Genomic DNA, 19,320 nt, shown 5'->3' on the forward strand with positions numbered 1-19,320 from the left:
GAAAGGCCCTAAGCGCGTATGCGCTTCTGTTACATAACACGCGCAAGCGTTTCCCTCAGCACGGGTTAAAGTTGAACGGGGCCAGCAGTTCGCTCTACGTGCCTTTCGTGGAGACCGACGTGTGTTGCTACTTCGTGTTGTTTCGCGCGACATCACAACTTCACAGCGGATCAAGGACGTATCTCTTCTTTTGGCGGGGGTATTGGCTATGTGTGTTTTTCATTATCACGCTAGTCTGACGGTGAGTCGCGCATGCTATTTTTCCAACTGCGGGTGCCACTGTGTATCGCGCACCTGTTTTCGAGGTCACAGTAGCCTGCGTGTCCCACGCGTACGTGTTTTTTGTGTCCCTGGGTGCCACCGCATACTATGGGAGGTTAATTCCACACACGTGGGTTACCAGGGTTGCATGCACGGTTTTACTGCAATTGTGGGGTGCCTGAGCATTGTGTGACCTGTCGCTTCATCACCGGGGTCACATACAGCCTTGCAGGTGCAGGGGTGCTTTTAACATCTTGTATCCCATCCCCTTCACCCCAATTGTCCAGGACAATTGTCGTGTACCCCTCCCATTGGCACTTCTCCATCTGTGCCAGCACTACTCCATCTGTGCCATGGTTGGGAGGCCACCAAAGGTGTGGGGCGCCTCAGCTGGGCGTATTCCTCGTGGTGGGCGTGGTCAGGGACGTGGCCGGGTTGGCCAGTGAGTAGGGGGACTCCAGGGTGGCCGCAGAGGGGGAAGAGGCAGGGGTGCGCCACTTCAACACAATGTTGTGCCATGTGTTGCTGCAGTCATGCCACCACCCCCTGTGGTTCCGGGGGATGCAGCTTCTGCATCTGGCACTAGCACCCATGTGACCCGGCAGTCCGTTTCATCGACTGCTGCGGGCCCAAGGGTAGTGGTAGCTGCAGGTGCAGCTGTGGACACCACCACCCATGCTCAGGGTCTGCCAGCGCAGCCTACGTTGGCCCTTGAAGAGTCCATGGACACAGGTCTCTGGTCATCCTTTTGATACCATGCAAGGCATCCCTGCATTTCCACTTAGGGGGAGGGGTGGTGTGCTTGTAGCCATGCAGCCCATTGCATGCACATTGCACGTGATGCCTGAACTTGACCTTGCACTGCCTTCACGTTTTCTGATACACATCATGAAGTACTTGTACATGTAGATAGTGAGTAACGTACACATGTTCTGCACTGCATCTACCCACTTATGAGCCGTATAACACCCTTCTACATGCCTAATCACTGAAGCAATGTCAAGTTGACCTGGCATGCATGGCAGGTTCTCTTTTGTGTGTGACATGTCTGCTTCATGTGTTGGCTGTCTGTGTGATGTCTATGTGTGTGTGTGTTGTGTACTTCTAACATGTGTAGTAATCTTTTTTTCTCTCTACTTTTCAGATGATGACGCAATGGAGCCAGAGGATGGTGTTGTCATGCCAGGCACAGGGTTGTTATCACTACAGCAACCCGGCACAAGTGGGGGTCATGGGGTGGTAGACCGCGAGAACACACATGTGCTACAGACCATCTTGTCTTTGGCTGGCAATGAGTCCAGCCCAGATGACCACTCTGACGTCCATGCTGAGTTGGATGTGCATCAGATCCATACGTCAGGGCTGAGTGATTCTGATGTGGACACTCCTCTGTCCGCGACACCTGCACTGAGCGGTCAGACAGTGGTGGGACCTCCGCCTGTGGTGGATCGGGAGACAGGGTCAACCTCCACACCAGTCGCTGATGGGCCTGGGCCATCACGTCGATGGGGGCATGTAGTCGTGCAGCCGTGGGCGGTGCCAACCCAACGAGGACGGCCGGTCCTGGTGTCCCGCAGGTGTCAAGCCCAGCAACGCGTGGCCGCGCGCCAACGAGGTATACTGAGTGGGAGCAAGACATGACTGCCAATTCAGAATGCCAGGGGGCAGCAATGGAAAACATCGCTGTGAGCATGGAGCGTGTGGCCCAATCTGTGCTCCCCCCTGCTAGGCAGGTGCTTCTCCAGCAGCGGGCGGCACAGTCTACGGCCCGTTCGCTCAGACTGGGCATGGCGGCCTCAGACAGGGCACGCCAGGCTGAAATGTTGTCTTTGCGTCAAGCAATTGCTGCTCACGCAGAGGCACACATGGAGGACCTGAGGGCTGAGTATGAGTCCCTAAAATCCACTCTGGGTGTCCTCTTGATGTCCCAGAGGGCGCGGTCAGGGGAGAGGTTTGAGCAGCTTGAGTGCACCATCTCGGCTGAGCTACGTGCTTGCCGGGTGGTGCATCAGTTGTCGAGCCAGGCCTTGCAGGAAGAACTCTGTGTTACACGTGTTACCTTGCAAGAGGAAGCACGCGTATCACGGGAGGTTCTGCATGCAGACCTACGTGTCATCGCCACACAGAACCAGGCTCACCCGTCCGGCAGACTTGCTGCCGACGAGGGGCAAGCTGCGGCTAGGCATGGTCAGGCTCCTATGCCACGTCCTCCTTTTCAGGATGAGCCAGACTCGGCGACAAGGTATCTCCCACACAGGTCGGGCTGTGCAGGTGTTGAGCCCATGGAGGTCTTTTTTTTCCCTCAACATCATCGCATGTGGGTGTTGAGCTGCACCCTGTATCTCCCCCCTCCTGGGCACCTCCCCCCCAGGTCGTATATGGCCATTTTTATTTTTCATTTTAGTTTAGTTAGTTAACATTCGATTTGATAGTTAGTTTAATTAGGTAATGTAGGTTTTTTATAGTTAGCGTAATTAGTTAATATAGTTTAAAATTGCTTGTCTATTGTGCTTTCATGTGACAGTGTGGTGCTTTGTGGCTTTTGAAAGCATCCACTGTCTGTTCCAGCTGGGCCCTTCAAGCTTGTCTCGTGTATGTGTTGAAAGCTTGGGGTCCTGACTCACATAGGCCACTCCTGCTTCCCTTATCCATGGGCTCGCAAGGATGGTTTGGTGTTAGTCTATTTCACAAGGGCTTTGGACTGTCACATCTGTGGCCTGTCTGCTGCTGTACTACTTGTGTTAACACCCCTAGTGGGGATTGTAGGGGGTCTTATCGACGGCATTTCGTCATTAGAAATGGGTGGTTTCATGAATCAGGTGTCCATTAATTGCTATACATTGTGTTGTATGTTTATTTTCTTTACTGTACATGTGCTTGATGCACTTCATGCTGTAGAGCGTGTCCGCCACCCTTTGCCTGTCAAAGTCACACTGATGGCGGGATGAAATCTGATGTACGTCTCTGACATGGTCCAGTCACAACCAGCATGAAGAGATACACACAGGGGACTTTCCAGCATTCATTCTGTGTTTTGTGCCCTTTCTGCAGGAGAATGAGCCCCCAGACCACCTTTCCCAGCAGACATGGGCCAGTGTATGGTCTGGCAACTGGCCACGTTCGGTGGTGCAGACATGCGCATGTGTGCGCAAGCAGTGCCACAGGGCTTGTTCTCATACATCCAACAGAAGCAGACATGTTTCCAGTAACTCCAGGCAAGTTGAGCAGCACAAGGGGCACACACCACAGCCAACCTTCCACCAGGCCTGTTGCACATGCATGCTAAGTAGCGCCACTGAGCTTGGACAGTTATTGGTGTTGAAGCGCACAGTACAGCTAAAATGAGTTGGTGGAAACATGGCAAGTTGTTTTCCAAGTTGTCAGGGGCACATACAGGGACTGTCGCACATATCCTCCAGTCCACCATGCTCCATAGAAGCAGATGTATAAGCCCAGTAGCGTTCAAAGCCAGTAAAAATAGAGCTGCGCACAGGGACACCCAGCGAGGGACAGACTCATGTGCAGTGCATATCATTTGCATGTTCAAATTGACACATGCACTACCTCTTTTATTTGGGGGATGCCAGAACACTACTTGTACTGAAGTCGTACCTCGCTATGTGCGTGTAGCTGCTTACCCAGGGACCATTGCATGATGTGTGAATCTTGACACATTGGTCTTCCATTTGCCACGCGCCCATGTGCGCCTGACTTACTGCATTGACAGTGTATGAACCATCACGGGGGGAATCTTATGTATGGGTACGAAGCAGCAGACAAGAGTGTTTGTTTGTGGAGGAGTTACTTGCTTTGGGGCATGTATGGTGTTGTGTGTGTGTGTTATAGACACACACAGATTAATAATTTTACTATCTTTGCAGCATTGAACTGCTCCTGTTACCGGACCTGAGAGTGCACAGGCAGGAGGCCAGCACTCACCCCAGAGATAAGTCTCTCTTTGATTTCCATTTGAGTCATTTGGTACAATGTGCATGATGTACATGGTTTATCTGATTGAGAATGTGTTATTGTGAATAATAGATTTTTGTCTTTTCCCTACTTTCCCTTGACAATCCGACTCCCCTCTCCTGCCCCTCTTTCCAGTTATCCTGAATACCAATGCCTGACCAGACAACATATCCCTGACCCTCCTTCCCCACCGTGGTCTCAGAGGCCTGTGTAAGTTTGACCTTGCAGGTGCCCAGACCACAAAGGGGGTGGTTGGTTCGTGCCACTCCTGCGCCTGGACACCGGAGCAGTGACACTACCCATCAGTTGGTGCTGCATCATTATATATTATGTACCAAACATGGTACACATCATGTTTCAGCATTGTTTAAGTGTGCTAACTTGGTTGTTCCATCATTGTGCTTGTACATGTGCTTTGAAATTTACTGCTACTTCAAGTCATCTACTGGAGACTCTTCAAGTGTTTTTTGCTGCCTAGAGGCTTTTTGCCTGGCTTGTGTGTTTGGCTCCTTTGAGTTCTCTTCAATTTGGTATTTTTGCCAGTCAAAGTGGTCTCTGAGGGTGCTGGACACTATTTACACGCAAGGTGAAAGATGGAGACAAAGGGGTAGGGTGATCCTGTGGCCAGGTAGACTTCAAGGAAGAAGGCTACATACCCCAGACACAGTTGTTCAGTAGGTCATGGTGATATGTGAATGAGGGAGTGTATTTGGTTGTTGGACAGCTGTTTTGGCCTACAGTGTGATGGGCACCCTGACATTGTAATTGTGGTGTCCTATGTACATGATGTGTTCTGCTGGTCAATGCCTGTTCCTGTGTTGTGTTTACCTTTCAGGTGTGAGGGGATTGGTGTGGTTTGACATGCTGGGGTGTGCACATGGGCAATGTTCACATGTGATGTGTAGAGGACACTGATGGTCACTTGATTGGACATGCATGTATTGAGTGCATGTCCCTACTGACACACACAGTCGCTCTATGATCCACCACATGTACATCCACCCTTCCATGTCCACATGTGCACACAGTTTGCCTTCTGTGGACCACTGTGTCCCTCCAGCACATGATCTATGACCATTTGTGGATCTTGTACATGCGTCAATAGTTTTTTTTTGTCCTTTTCATGCGATGCTCAAGGTGTGTCTCTGACACAATGGTTGGTCATTATGCTGTGTGCTGAGCAGTGTGTTGCAGGAGACGCACACAGCACACATATTCAGGAGTAGGGATTTTGCCTTGCCCAATGTGCATGTGAACAGGCATTGATTGTTATGTTCATGCTACAACTGTTGGAATGCATTTGGGTATGACTTGTTTTGTGTGGGAGGTTGTTGGTCAGTCATTTCATCTGATTCCATGACAGGCGTCATTGTGTGAAGCCACTTTCCATTTATCACATGTCACTTTGTATATTATTGGTAATGTGTTGGGCTTTTGCTATTGCTTGCCATGTCATGGTGTGTCAAACAAGGGTGATGTGGTTTAGGAGGGTTTGGATGACATACCAGGTATTGTGATGGCCTGTTTTGCAGGGGTGTGTGATACACACGTTGCATGTGTTCCTTTTGGTCACACACGATTGTTTCTGTTTTAGTAGTTAGGGATGCACACAATGTAGCACTTCCATGGCAACATTCTCAGGGTGGTAAGGTTGTGACAATTGACTGTCTCTTTGTCATCATCGATTGTCACCTGGGATGTGCCAGGCCTGTGTGCACTCCGCAGGGGTGGGAGTTTAGGTGGAAAATGTAGCCACAAGGTGGGTCTGGGCTGCCTTGCCACGTGCCCTATCCCCTCCCATGGGCAGTGCCTGTGGTTGGGGATGTCGGGGCACCACCATGTCCAACGGTACACCCTGCCGTGTAGCAACATTGTGCAGGACACATGCTGCCACAATTATCCTGCACACTACTAGGGGTGCATAGAGTTGCTGCCCACCAGAGCGGTCAAGGGAGCGGAAGCGTGACTTTAGTACTCCGAATGTGTGCTCCTGGTTGCAATATGGGCAGCATTGTATCTTACCTGGGGTGGTGTGGTGGGGTTCCGGATTGGCGTCATCATGTGGTTGCTCAGAGGGTAGGCACTGTCCCCTGGAGAGGTGATAATGGTTGTGATTATTGGGGTTTGTGTATTTGTCTGTGTGTGACATGCATGCATGTGCATGGGCATTTGTACTCACCTAGGAGCCATGTGTCGCCATGCTGCCCAGCTTCCAGGGCCCGGCTCAGGGCGGACATTCTGTATATGAAACTGTCATGGGTGGAGCCTGGGTGGGTTTGCATTGGCAGAGGTGATGATTCCCTTTGCATCGCATACCACATGCACGTTGATGGAATGCCAGTGCTTGCAGTTTCGATAGATGTGCTCTGTGGCTCTAGGTGGACATAGGGCCACATGGGTGCAATCTATGGCACCAAGCACTTTGGGGAAGTGTGCCACCCTGTAAAAGTCCTGGACTACGGCCTGCCTTTCTGCGAGTGTTCTGGGCATGTATATGTGCTTGTGCTTGAGGGGCGCGCAGTCATGATTGCCAACACCTGGTGCAGGCAGCGTGACTGCATGGCCTGTGAAACCCCCCCACTATGGCAGTATTCTGCTGAAATGACCCAGTGGCCAAAAAATGCAGGACATTGGGCACCTTCTCCAAGGGGCTCAATGCTTGGGAGCAGAGGGTGGTGGATGTAAGGTCATCTTCCCACTCCCTGACCAGGTCTAGGATGATATGAGGTGGAAACCTATACCTGCCGTAGACCTGGTCATCAGGCATCCCAAAAAGGGTAGTCCGGGGGGAAAAAATGCGGGCCCTGACTATTCTCCTCCTCTGGCGGTGTCGCACGATCAGTGCTGCGACAAATGGGGCATTCATTGTAGCTGGATATACATGTTTGTTGTTTGCGCGCACTTTTATACTGTGCGCGGGGTCGCTTATGCCTGCCTTCCTGTAGCAGACATGTTGATGCCTGTGCGCGTCTTTTAGCGTGTGCTTGTTTCCCGTATTCTATTCCATGAATATGAGTTGTTCGCATGCGTGTGGGCGTTCCGTGTATTTCCCTGCAGTACTTCCCCAGTTACGCCTTCTTTTTCACACATTGTTCCCCATTCTGCGTTTTACGCCACTTGTCCCGCACCCTTTTTGGTGTGAGCGCTGACGTTGTGTGCTTTCCCTGTGCGTGTCACGCACGCCGTTTGGGTTGTTGCAATGACGTGTGTGCCCGTGTGCGCCACACACAGATTTGGCACACAGCCAGTGGAAAACACGTGCAGGCTCTTCCTTGAATCGCACACTTGCGCCAACTTGCGCCAGCTTGCGCTAAGATTTTCAGCGCACATTTGTTCCATTAATCGGCCCCTAAGTGTTTCCAGGCCGTCAGGGATTCTGCTTCTTCCCCTCCGACCCCCCCTACTTCCCGCTTCATGCCACACTGCCGCTTTGTTAGGAAAGATTTCATAGGTGTATGTAATTTTCCCTCCATGTGTCAACCCCCAAACTTTCTGCTGCTGTTTGAACATACCTGATTGACTTTGCCAGAGAAGCACAGCCTTCAGCTGCACTCGTCTGGGCTTTCGCTCACTCACTTGTTATGGGGAAACTGACATGCCCTTAAGACACTCAGTACTGGGAGACTTGGTTTCCCTTAGTCCTTTTCAAAAGTTGCAACATGTAACCAGTGTACAATGTATCTTACCCTACAGTACACTTGTAGCCATTTCCCGAGGCCCTAAATTCTCTCGCTGGACTTTTTGTAAACTGTGCCGATGTGTCATAGACCGGACTGGTGGCAGCTATCGTTTTGCATGATTTTTAACTCTTTACTGCCATGTTAACCGCGTTAACCGCGTTTGGCACAAATAGGTGGCCTGGCTCCAAAGTGGCCATGCCAAGAGGTTCTTTGTCCTGTCTTTTGGCCATCTTGCCCCTTCAGCTTCCCCAGGTTGAGTCGACCCTGGCCAGTCCTTATTTGGTCATGCATTTTCCCACAAATCCCAATGCTTTCGCGGGCTTCTGCATGCCCTGTGTGTGTGCCTCCAGGATGTGGGCTGGGATGTCTGGTCCCAATCCACATCGTGGGTGCCAGAGAGTCTGGAGTGTCCTCAATGCCTGAGACCACTGTGGTCTGTGATTGGTCCACGTATGGAGTGAGTGTTTGTGAGCAGATCTCCCATTGGGTCTTCTCTGTTTTGGCGCAAAGGCATCTTTGGATAAGAGGAGGCTGAAAACACCACTACCATGTCGATCTCCTGAGTTCTCACTGAACAAAGGATAGGATCCAAGTATCCTGCAACTACGAAGCCGAGTCAAGGAACCGCTGGTGACCCGCTGGAAGGTTTGGCACCCTGAGCCTGCTGTCGTCCTGTGGGACCCCTCTGCATCTGATCGTCCCAGAAGGTCTGCAAAGACGCTTCGACCCATCGGAATAGTAGGACCAAACTATTCTCGGCACCTTCACCAAAACCTGTAAGTAAGCTTTCTTGGAAGAGTCCCTGGGCCATCCGGTGGGCTGACCAGCTTACGCAGGACCTTTGCTCTGTCTCCGCCGTCGTTTCGAGCAGGCCCTCGAAACTTGGTATACTGCTAGCTCTGTGTCCACGGCACCCTCACACCGAATTTCGTACATTTTGGCATTCCCAGGTCGGAAGTGAGACGAGTGCGCCTGGACCGGTGTATCCGCGGTTACCGTGTTGCCCTGCTGTGGCAACGTCCTTTGCAAGTCCGCTGCATCTGTGACCCTCTTGCCCCTGAAGCCTGCTGCAGTGAAACTGGGGTGATTCATTCACCCGGAGCAGAGAAATTGCCACTGTCCCATTTGGGAATCCTCGCTGGAACTCAGGAACTAAAAGGTGCCGAGCCGTCTTTTTTGCCGCCTTCGAACCTGCAACCGAACTGGACTAACCTGCCAAAGTTTGGGTCTCCTTGCCTCAGGGACCGGTCAGTAATCATTATCCCAACCGGTGGCCCCTAGTGCCAGAGCCCAACACCTGGGGGCTCCTCACCTGTACACTGCTATTGCAAAATAGCGACTCCATCCCAAACTCTTGAACTGTGTCTTCGTTCAAGTGGAGGTCCTTCTTGAATAGTGGGAACTTATTCTTCATCGCCTTATCCACCTTCCCGAGCTGTTAGAAACCCCTAAAGAGACCCTGTTTTGTCCATTGGAACAACCGTGTGCATTGGCACACATGTACTATTAAGCACAAGGCTCCACTCTTCTTAGGGTTTGGACTGCTTCTTAGGTGAATAACTGATGTTGATTTGGGACTAAAGATTAACGGCACTGCCTGTTTCCTTCCCCTCTACGTTGTTAACATATTTCATGCAGTCCTCTCTTTAGACCCTCCTGGTCTTGTATATATATTGTATTGAGTGTGATGTATTGGTTTACTTAGTGTGACTGCGATTCTTTGCTATAGTCTGTGTTACAAAGGCCTTGTAATGAATGTGTCTATATTTTTAATATAACACCTGTCTGGAGTAATTCATAAGTGTCCTTGCTCTGTGTGCTCATTGAGGTCCTTCAGTCACCCTCACCCCTCCTGAGACTTAGGGCCTCATTACACGGTAGGCGGAAAGGGAATTCCCCTTTCCCCCATTGCCCTTCCCCATTCCCATTTTTGCCCCATAGGGCTCTATGGGAATGGGGAAGGCGCTAATTACGGTGCCGCAAATTGCGGTAGCGTAATTAGCACCCTGGTCCCTTTGTGGGTTGGTTTTTAACGCCTGCAAAAAGCTGGCGTTAAAGTCTCCAACCCGCAAAGGGACCTCGTAGTAAGGCGGTAAGGGTTAACGGTCACCAGTACCATTAACGGTGACCGTTAACCCTTACCGCCGTCCGTGTAATGAGGCCCTTAGTCTTGACCGCCTGCCATAGCTACCCTGATTGGTCTGGCTTGTCCAGAGGTTACCCTGCTCCAAGAAACTAGGCTGGCCTTCTGAACCTCTGCCCCTCCTGGACAGAGTTCAGAAATCCTTCTTAATACGCTTCAGCTTCAGTCCATTTCTGGAGGTCACTCCACCAAACTTCTACTCTCGGCCTGTTACATGCCTTCCATCCCATGGCAATTCTGTGCCTGACAAGTATATATGCCAAGTCCTTGAGCTTGCTCACCTGTTTAAATTGGCGCGGTCTAAGGAAACCCCCTACCATGCATGCCCACACTGATTCCACATTTAGCTTGATCCCTTTCTCATTTAATTGGTGGGCTACTTCTCCCCAGAACTTCCCAATTTCCGGACATGCCCAAAACATGTGTATCATCCCTGCATTTTCTTTGCCGCATTTGGGGCAGGTTTGTCGTACAGCGTTCTTAAACCGAACTATCCTCTGGGAGGTCATGTATGCCTTGTGGGTTACATAGAGCTGTATTTGTTGTAGCCTCACGTTGCTGGACACTTTTTTATAGTACCCTTGAACCCGCTCCCATAGTACTTCACTCATGAGTTCCCCGACTTCCTCTTCCCAGTATTGTCTTAGTTGGGCCACTTCCTTTCCCACCCTAGACATCAGCAGTTCATAGATTCGAGAAACCTCATGCCCTCCTTCTGCTATATCATATATCGTTTCTATGGCCGTGTCAGGTTGATCTTCCAGTATTATTTCAGACCATGTATCTCTGATCCTCCGTACCATTATAGCATAAGTAATATACTGCCCCGGGTGTAAACCCGTTTCCTCTGCCAGCACCCCAAATTCCTTTACTTCCCCCTCTTGCCTTATGTCTCCCACTGTTTCGATCCCCACCAGTTCCCAGTGCCTTCGAATCATCTTCCTCAGTTGCACGTCTCCTCCGGTCAATGCCACTAGCGGCACTTGCGGGGAACACGGGGTTGGGTTCTCCATGACCTGACAAGCTCTGTGCCATATCTTCCATCCCAATCCTAACATTCCCGGGTGCCCTTTTAGCTCAGATTTGGGCAGCCATATATTTTTTTCAGAAAAAACAGGGCACACTCCTATCTCAACAATTTGGACTCTGATGTCAAGTCTTCCGTTAGCCATTTGACCACATATTGCAGCTGACTAGCTAAGTAATAGATCTCGAAGTTAGGCAATTTTATACCCCCTTTATCATACGTGTTCTTCAACTTCCACAGGGCAAGTCTGTTCCTTGTTCCTTGCCAGATAAAGCCCCTGCATATGCTCTGGAGTTTGACAAAGAAACGCTTTGGTATGATGTATGGTATGTTCCCAAAATAATTTAGTAGCCTGGGCAACACAACCATTTTCAACAGCCATCCTGGCCAATGGGAGCTTAGTCCAGAATCTCATGCTATTTTCAATGTTCTCTACCACTTTCTCAGGATTGTGTGTGTATTCGGCTTCTACCGTGTGATAAATGTCAATCCCCAGGTATCTGAAAGTTCTTGTCTCCCATGGTATTTGTAAGACTGGCAGTTGTTCCCGCGGGACCCCTACATACCTCCCCAGGGGAAATATACATGATTTCTTGGGATTAACTGCAATGCCAGAGGGCAACGCAAATTGCTCCATTACTTCTAGAATGTATTGAAGATTTTCCTCAGGGTATCTCAAGTATTGTAACATGTCATCTGCATATAATGAGATTAAGTGTGGTCCCCCTTTTATGCAAATACAGACTTCCTCGTATTGCTGTCTCAAGTATATCGCCAGGGGCTCCAGTCCTAGGATGTATAGCATCGGGGACCAAGGGCATCCTTGTCTGGTGCCCCTACCAAGTTGCCATTTCTCCGAGATGATCGCTCCCGTCTTAACTCTGGCTAGCGGTGAACTATACAATAATTTCACCCACTGAAGGTACCCGGGCCCCATCCCTAATTTTCTTAGGGCTGCCATCAGCCAAGGCCATTTGACGGAGTCAAAGGCCTTCAGTGCATCAAGTGATACAATTGCAATCTTGCTGGAGTCCCCTACTGTGTGCTCTATGACCCGGTGGAGTTGTCTTAGGTTATCTGATATCCTTCTGCATGGGACTTACCCGGATTGATCAGGGTGTAATGACATGTAAGTAACTTACCTGGCCGGTTCTTTAATGCCATGGTACTGGCGCAGGGAAGGAGCAATAGCTCTGCTAGTGTTCCTGGAGATGCTTTTTCAGTGGGCGGCAGTGGGTTGGAATTCTTCACTGATCCTCAAAATCGCTGAATTTACTGAGTTGATACCTGAGGTCTCATATTTGAAGATGATTCAGGAAGCCTTCCATGTACTCTGAGGAAAGTACAGGAGTAAGTGGATTAGGTTTTGCCGCTGGTCCACAGACATGAACATTAACCCGTTAAGGTGCACATTGGATCATGTGCTTTAGTTTTTGTTGCATTTAGCGAGCAGAGGCATGCAAGTAGAATTGTGGCGCACTCATCTAGTGGCGATAGGCGCATACAGAAGTACGGAAGGTGCATTTATTTCTACATCTAATCCTGTTATTCAGCAGCAGTTTGAGGGTCTGTTAAGGACTTGACCTCCAATGAAAGCATCACACCCTTTGCAGGATCTGAATTTGTTTTTAACAGTATTATTACACAAGCCTTTTGAGCATATGAGTGTCCGATTGAAGCCTTCCAAAAAGTGCAACTCTTGGTATGACTCTGATCTGGCTGCCCTTAAATGCAAGTGGAGGACAGCTGAGCAGAAATGGAATTCGTCGGACGAACCATCTGACAAACTGGCCTGCCACCTACTTCAAAGGCAATATCGACTCTGCATTCGCTCCAAGAAAAGAGTATTCAAGCCTGCATCTCCGCGGCATCAAGCAACATGGCCAAACTTTTCAAAGTCTGCAAGGAACTGGCAAATCCTGCAGCAGCCTCTCCTTCTATCACACCCCTACAGGACCTCTCTCCGGCCCTGGCTGCACACTTCATCACAAAAACCCAATACATCCTTTCCTGCCTCTCTTCCACACCACAACATACACCAACACTGGAGCCTCCCTTGCCCCCCCACCACTTCCTCTCTCTTCTCTCTTACTCGTCACACCCGATGAGGTCACCAGACAAGTCCGGTCTACGAAGGCTTCATCCAAACAGGTGGACCCCTGGCCCTCAAAAACCATCAAGGACAATATTGACTCCCTCGCCCCAGCCTTGGCTGATCTCTGCAATCTCTCCTTTTCCACAGGAGTTTTGCCAACTGCTCTTAAACACTCCCTTATGCACCCCCTGCTCAAGAAACCCTCTGCCGACCCTGCCACCCTGGCAAACTACTGCCCTATCTCCATCTCTACCTTGTCCTGGAGAAGTTGGCTATCTCTCAGCTGACCCTCCACAATTAATCTATTGGTTTCTTCCATGACCATCAGTCTGGCTTTAGAGCATCCAGATGCATGGAAACTGTGGAAACTGCTCTTCCGAACACCCGTAAAGAACTGCTGTCAAACCTTGACACTAACACTCCCTCTGTCCTCATTCTCCTTGACCTCTCCTCTGCCTTTGTCACGGTTAACCACAACATCCTGCTCGCACGTCTCTCACACCCTGGGAATCACAGGTCAGGCTCTTGCCTGGTTTACCTCTTTTCTCTCCGGCCACCCATACCAGGTAGAACTCAGAGCCTTTCTCTCGACTATCGATCTCTCAACCTGTGGCGTTCCCCAGGGATCTAACCTATCCCCCTGGTTTTTAAACATCTATATGGCTGCCTTGGCACATGTCATTGACATTTTCACCTCTAATTTTCAGTATTATGCTGATGACACTCAACTATCTTTCAGGCTACTCTCAGCCGCCGCCTCCTCGCTCATATCTGACTGCCTGTCCGCTTTTTAGTCATGGTGTGCTGCAAATGACCTCTACCTCAGCACCCCTGCTCACGATTTCCCACTTTAACTCTGGCCGGCCTCCCTTGGGTCTGCGCCCGCACCCACCTGCAAGGCTAAAAATCTTGGGGTCACCTTCGACTCTACTCTCTCCTCTCACATTTCGGACATCTCTAAAAAGTCTAACTATCAGATATACCTCCTCAGAGGTACTCTTCATTTTCTCACTTTCTGCCAGCAGGTCACTCTCTCCAGAGCCCTGGTTCTCTCTAGGCTGGACTACTGCAACAGCCTCTTCCCCAACCTCCCTGTTTCTGCCCTGCACCCTCTGCAACTCATCCAGAACAGAACCGCAGGACTTATCCTTGGCATCAAGCCCAAGGAGTGCATCTATCCGGCGCTGAAATCCCTTCACTGGCTGCAAGGATCAAGTTCAAGACCCTCTGCATTGTCCACAAGGCTTTCTGGGGCCCGTGAACTACCTACCTGCAATGTTGCCTACCTAATTACTGTGCCTCATGAGCGCTCCGCTCATCGACCTCTAACCTTCTGCGAGTGAGCCGGTTCTCCAAGCAGGGATTTGGAGGGAGATCCTTATCCTCAGCAGGTACCTCCCTTTGGTCTAGTCTCCTGTCACCCTCCGTCTTGAGCCTGATCTTCTTAAGTTCCGGAAACTCCTCAATACATTCCTCTTCTCCTCCTTTTGTCTCCCTCTACCCTGCTAACGTAGCTCTCTGCTATTTCCCTCTCCCCCTCCTCTTCCTCACAGCTTTATGATTGGCCACCTGGCACACCTCAGTGTCTCACAGGTCCCGGGCACCCCAGCCAGTCCTCTCTCGCACTTGGCTCAGGACCCTGCACCCCACCCACCCTCACTGCACTTGAGAAATAACTCTAGAGAGTGGCTCTCTCTGCACTTATCCCAGCCTCCACAGACTTGGTGGACTTGGACCTCCCTCTCCATGTGACCGTCTGTCCACTTACACGATCCAAATGCACCGTGCCTGCAGATCGTCTGTCTGTTCTCCCTTGTCCTCACCCCTTAATTGCTCTTGGTAAAAATGCAGAATCGTCATCAGGTTTATTTGCTGTGCCTCAACTGTTAAATGTATTATATGCACTTACTCTGCCTGTGCAGACTATAATCGTCTCAGAATTTCAAGGGCTCTGAGCGACTGTTGTTTTTGCCCATGTTCCCACCCTTCTTGAGCGCTTTGAAACACTTTACTGTGTATAGGTGCATTATAAATAAACATTACCATTACCTATATGGCTTTGGTGAAGTTGATATTCTTGTCTTTGAAAATAGCTTTTCAAGTGTGATCACATCAGCCAGACAAATCGGTGAGATACAAGCTCTGTCGGCAGCGGGGCCATACACAATGTTCCACAAGGACAAAGAAGTCCTGCACACACATCCTACTTGCTGAAAATGGTATCTTCATTTCACATGAGCCAGCAGATCAAACTGCTGCGTTCTTCCCAAACACCCAGTCTCAGACAGAACATGCTTTACGCTGCATAGATGTACATAGGGCTTTGAAATTCTACTTGGACAGGACTAGTTGGTTTAGGGAGAAAGACAATCTAGTAATCACTCATAGGCGATCCCAACCAGGCTCTCCTGTTTCTTAAGCATCTTCAGCTCTGCCCCTACCGAGAGGGTCTCAAATCACCTTACAAGGTTCAAAGGTTAAAAAAGTGTGAGGTGAAACAGAAGTAAAAAATGTTTTCAGGATAGGATAGGAAGATTAGGAGGGGCAAGCAGAGGCAGGAGAGATTGAGGGGCGGGGTTATGTGTGGTGAAACAGCAATGTTTTGAGATGGCTTCTAAAAGTGGTGATGAAGGGTGCAGTGCAGATGTGAAAAGGAAGGGTGTTCCGTGCCTTGGGTGCCCAGTGGGTAAATGCTTGCTTTTGTGTGCATGTCAGTTTGCAGAGTGGAATGTGTACAAGATACTGACTTGCGTGTCTGGTGTTTCTGTGGGTGATGGGTTTGAGTTTGTTGTGAAGGCAAGATGGGGTTTTGTGGCAGATGGCTTTGAAAACATTGCATAATCCTTTGAAGGCAGTTGAGTTGGGCGAGTGCTGGCGTGATGTGTGAATGTTTTGGTAGGTGGAGGATGAATCTGAATGTTGTGTTTTGTATGGCTTACAAGGGGGTGAGGGTGCTGCTGGGGAGTCCATTAAGGAGAGCATTGCCGTAGTCAAGCTTGGAGAGAACCAGCGCTTGGACTACAGTGCAGAAGTCATCAGGAGAAGCATTGGGTCTGATCCTTGTAGGAGGTGTAGCTTGTAAAGACGGATTTCTTTTTTTTAAAAGTGAGTAACATATAGCTGATTTTAATTATTCAATTATTACAGTGTATATACATCAGTGAGATTTATGTTTATACATATATATTGAACTTGTGCCATAATTGTAAATTTGAAGAATCAACAAAAGTTGACTCATCAAATATAACGTCCCAATATTGATACTTCATTCTGCGTCAAGGTTTTCATGTTTTCTTTACAATAACACCAAACAAAAAGAGGGGGACTGCTAAGTAGAGGATTGGTTACTAGGTTAAATAATTCAAACAAAGTTTCCTAGTCCAACCTGTTTTCAAAAAGATCAAATTAGCATTCCTTCCCAAAAAAGACACCATATAATTTGTAAATGTGAAAAAATATATAACATCTTATTTAGGACAACATATAATTTAAGAGCATTCAATGTGACAATCAAAGAAAAAACAAATATAAGCGACAGGTGAAGCCCGACTCATAAGGGCACATCAACATTTACATTATTTTCAGAGATCATGTATTGAACAAAAATATTAATAAAATAAAGAAGTAAGTGACAAAGTCATTAATTGAAAAAAGAGCATAATCATACAAGATATTTAAACATAATTAACAGACACAGAGAGGTCACCGGCTTCAGTTGGCCTCAGTTGGCCGTTACTTGCAAAAAACACACATAGCCTGTGGTATATGCACGTGAAATCCTTTCGCTTCCTTTTCAATGGGAGAGCTGTCTTAACCCCAGACACTGTTTTAAGTTAAAAAAGATAGGTTTAAGATGAAGGAAGGAAATGGATCCTCCTTAGTGTTCCAGAGTCAAAATGATTCTTAATCTGGGATCGGGTCTGCCAACGCAAAGGGGGGAACCAGACGAAAACCAAAGGAAGTTCCTTCGGTTGTTGGACCTGTTGTGACTCGTGGTCCAAACTTGCGGTTCGGTCTGTAGAAGACTTTCAATCCCCTCTCATAAGCATGCGTTTCGGCGGTGTGAGCCTCTGAGTTTAATTTCTCAGAGAAAAAGATCCACCTTCATCAGGGCAGTAGGTAACAGGACCGTGTGATTACAGAAGTAAAAACGAGAGAAAGGGAGGAATCGTAAGAAAGTGTTGAAAGCGGGTACAGGTGACCACTTACATAGAGTGAAGTCTTACACGTGTAGGGAATGTAGAACCATTTAAGTTAAAAAGATATCTATCTATATGCATAATCATTACTTAGACAACTGAAAACTATATGTTAGTTCTCATTGAAAGTGATAATCTGTCTACAGGGAAGAAATATCATCAGGGGAAAGAAAATCCTAGCTACAGGTCGCCCTTCTGTCTAATCCACATGGATTCCAAGTTGCATGACCTGCGTAGTACCCCCATGTTTGTAATAACCGTATTATTTGTTCTAAAAAGGGGGGGCCTGGATAAGTAAAAGGGAGGGTGGTATCTCACCTCAAAAGCGTCCAAGTCTAAATACGTAGTACTGGAGAGATCGCTCCGCTTGCAGTCGGTGTCTGTAAGTACTGTGGTTTGGTGAGACCATTAATACCTGGCATCCATGATCAATATAGAATGCCTGGAAGTAAAAGTGAAAATACAAAATAACCTGTGCAGTCGTATTTGAAATGGATCCCGTACATGGAGTATGTGAATTCAGGAGTACCTGTATTTATTGTGAAAAGTTGCTTGTAGCTGTTTGTGGTTGCGGGAGGCTCGTGGCTTCGTCGCCTCTAAGATGGAAAGATTTCATGGTAGGCTGGACTCAGAAAGAATGGAAAAAGGTCCACGCTCCTAGGCGGAAATCCATCCAAAAGGTGCAAAGCCCATATTACTCTGGGCGCGGTGCATCTAGAGTGGAAATCAAATGTGGGGAACTAGTTTAGAAAGCATGCCCCTCCGTAACGGAAAGCTGGTGTGTGCATGCAGCAACAAATTCCGGGCGCATATGTGCGCTGGTGGCATGGGGGGGAAACTAGTTTGAAAAACATGCCCCTTCCATGAGTAAAAGCTGCTGTCAACATGCAGCAATAGATCCCGGGCGTATATGTGCATGCAGGCGGCAAGAGGTGCACATACCTTGAGGTTCATAGGACCTCTGGCGAGAACTCCCGGAGCCGAAAGGTTGCAAAGCGCCGGCGTCGCTCGGTATGCGGAAGAAAACAAGGAGTTGCCGTGGTTGGAAAGTCACGTGGGAGGGCCAGACTAGCTCCGTGTTGTCTGATTGGTTCATGTCATTAGTGGGCAGTGCTGTAGATGAGGCTGCCTTGTCGCGTCCAAAGTAAGGGAAGAGGAGGGAGGGAGGGGGATTATTTCTGTTGGAAAGAGAAATGCTGTGCAGCGCCAGTGTAGCCAATACTGAGCTGCGGCAGACACCCTGCTCAGATTCCGGCCTTCGAGGTTCGCACTAATCGGTAAGTCTGTGATAAGACTGCCATGTTTGTGCTGCAAGGTGGAAAATATCCCCAGTGTGAGGACATATGAAGACATGTCTGAAAATTGACGATGCAGTAAAAATACACACATATAAATCATCTCACTTGCTCAAAACAGCAGTGTGGAGATAAATGTAAATTAGAATTGTGTATCACGTATTGTGTACGTGGAGGGGTAGAGTCTTTTCAAAGGGGCTGCGCCCGGAATCAGAACCAGGGAGGGAATGTTTACTTGGAAAAGTGAAGCTCCTTTGTGTGTTGAGTGGGCCAAATGCACATAAGGGTCATGCATGAATGGCCACCAAAGTGGCCTCTAGACACCCGAGGAGAGGTCAAGGGTCCCTGTAATGTGTATTTGTTCAGCATAGTGTGTGCAGGAGCCGTATATGGAGGATAAAGGTATCCATTCCTGAAGGTAAACATTGTGCGTCTACTCGAATGGCCACATATAAGCAGAGGGCAAGCTGGACGGGTCACACCATGGCCCTTCTATCCGGGGAAAAATTGTTCATTCAATCCATTTTCGAAAGTGTCTAATCTGTGGATCCACCTCTTTTCCATGTTGAGTAGTCTATTCTGTATGTTAGGGCCCATTTGGATTTCCTCCAGGACCCACCAGAGCATATCATCAGGTGTATGATGATTAGT

Source organism: Ambystoma mexicanum, chromosome 5q (genome assembly GCF_040938575.1).
Source record: "Ambystoma mexicanum isolate Mex_15411 chromosome 5q, UKY_AmexF1_1, whole genome shotgun sequence".
NCBI classification, from domain to species: Eukaryota; Metazoa; Chordata; class Amphibia; order Caudata; family Ambystomatidae; genus Ambystoma; species Ambystoma mexicanum.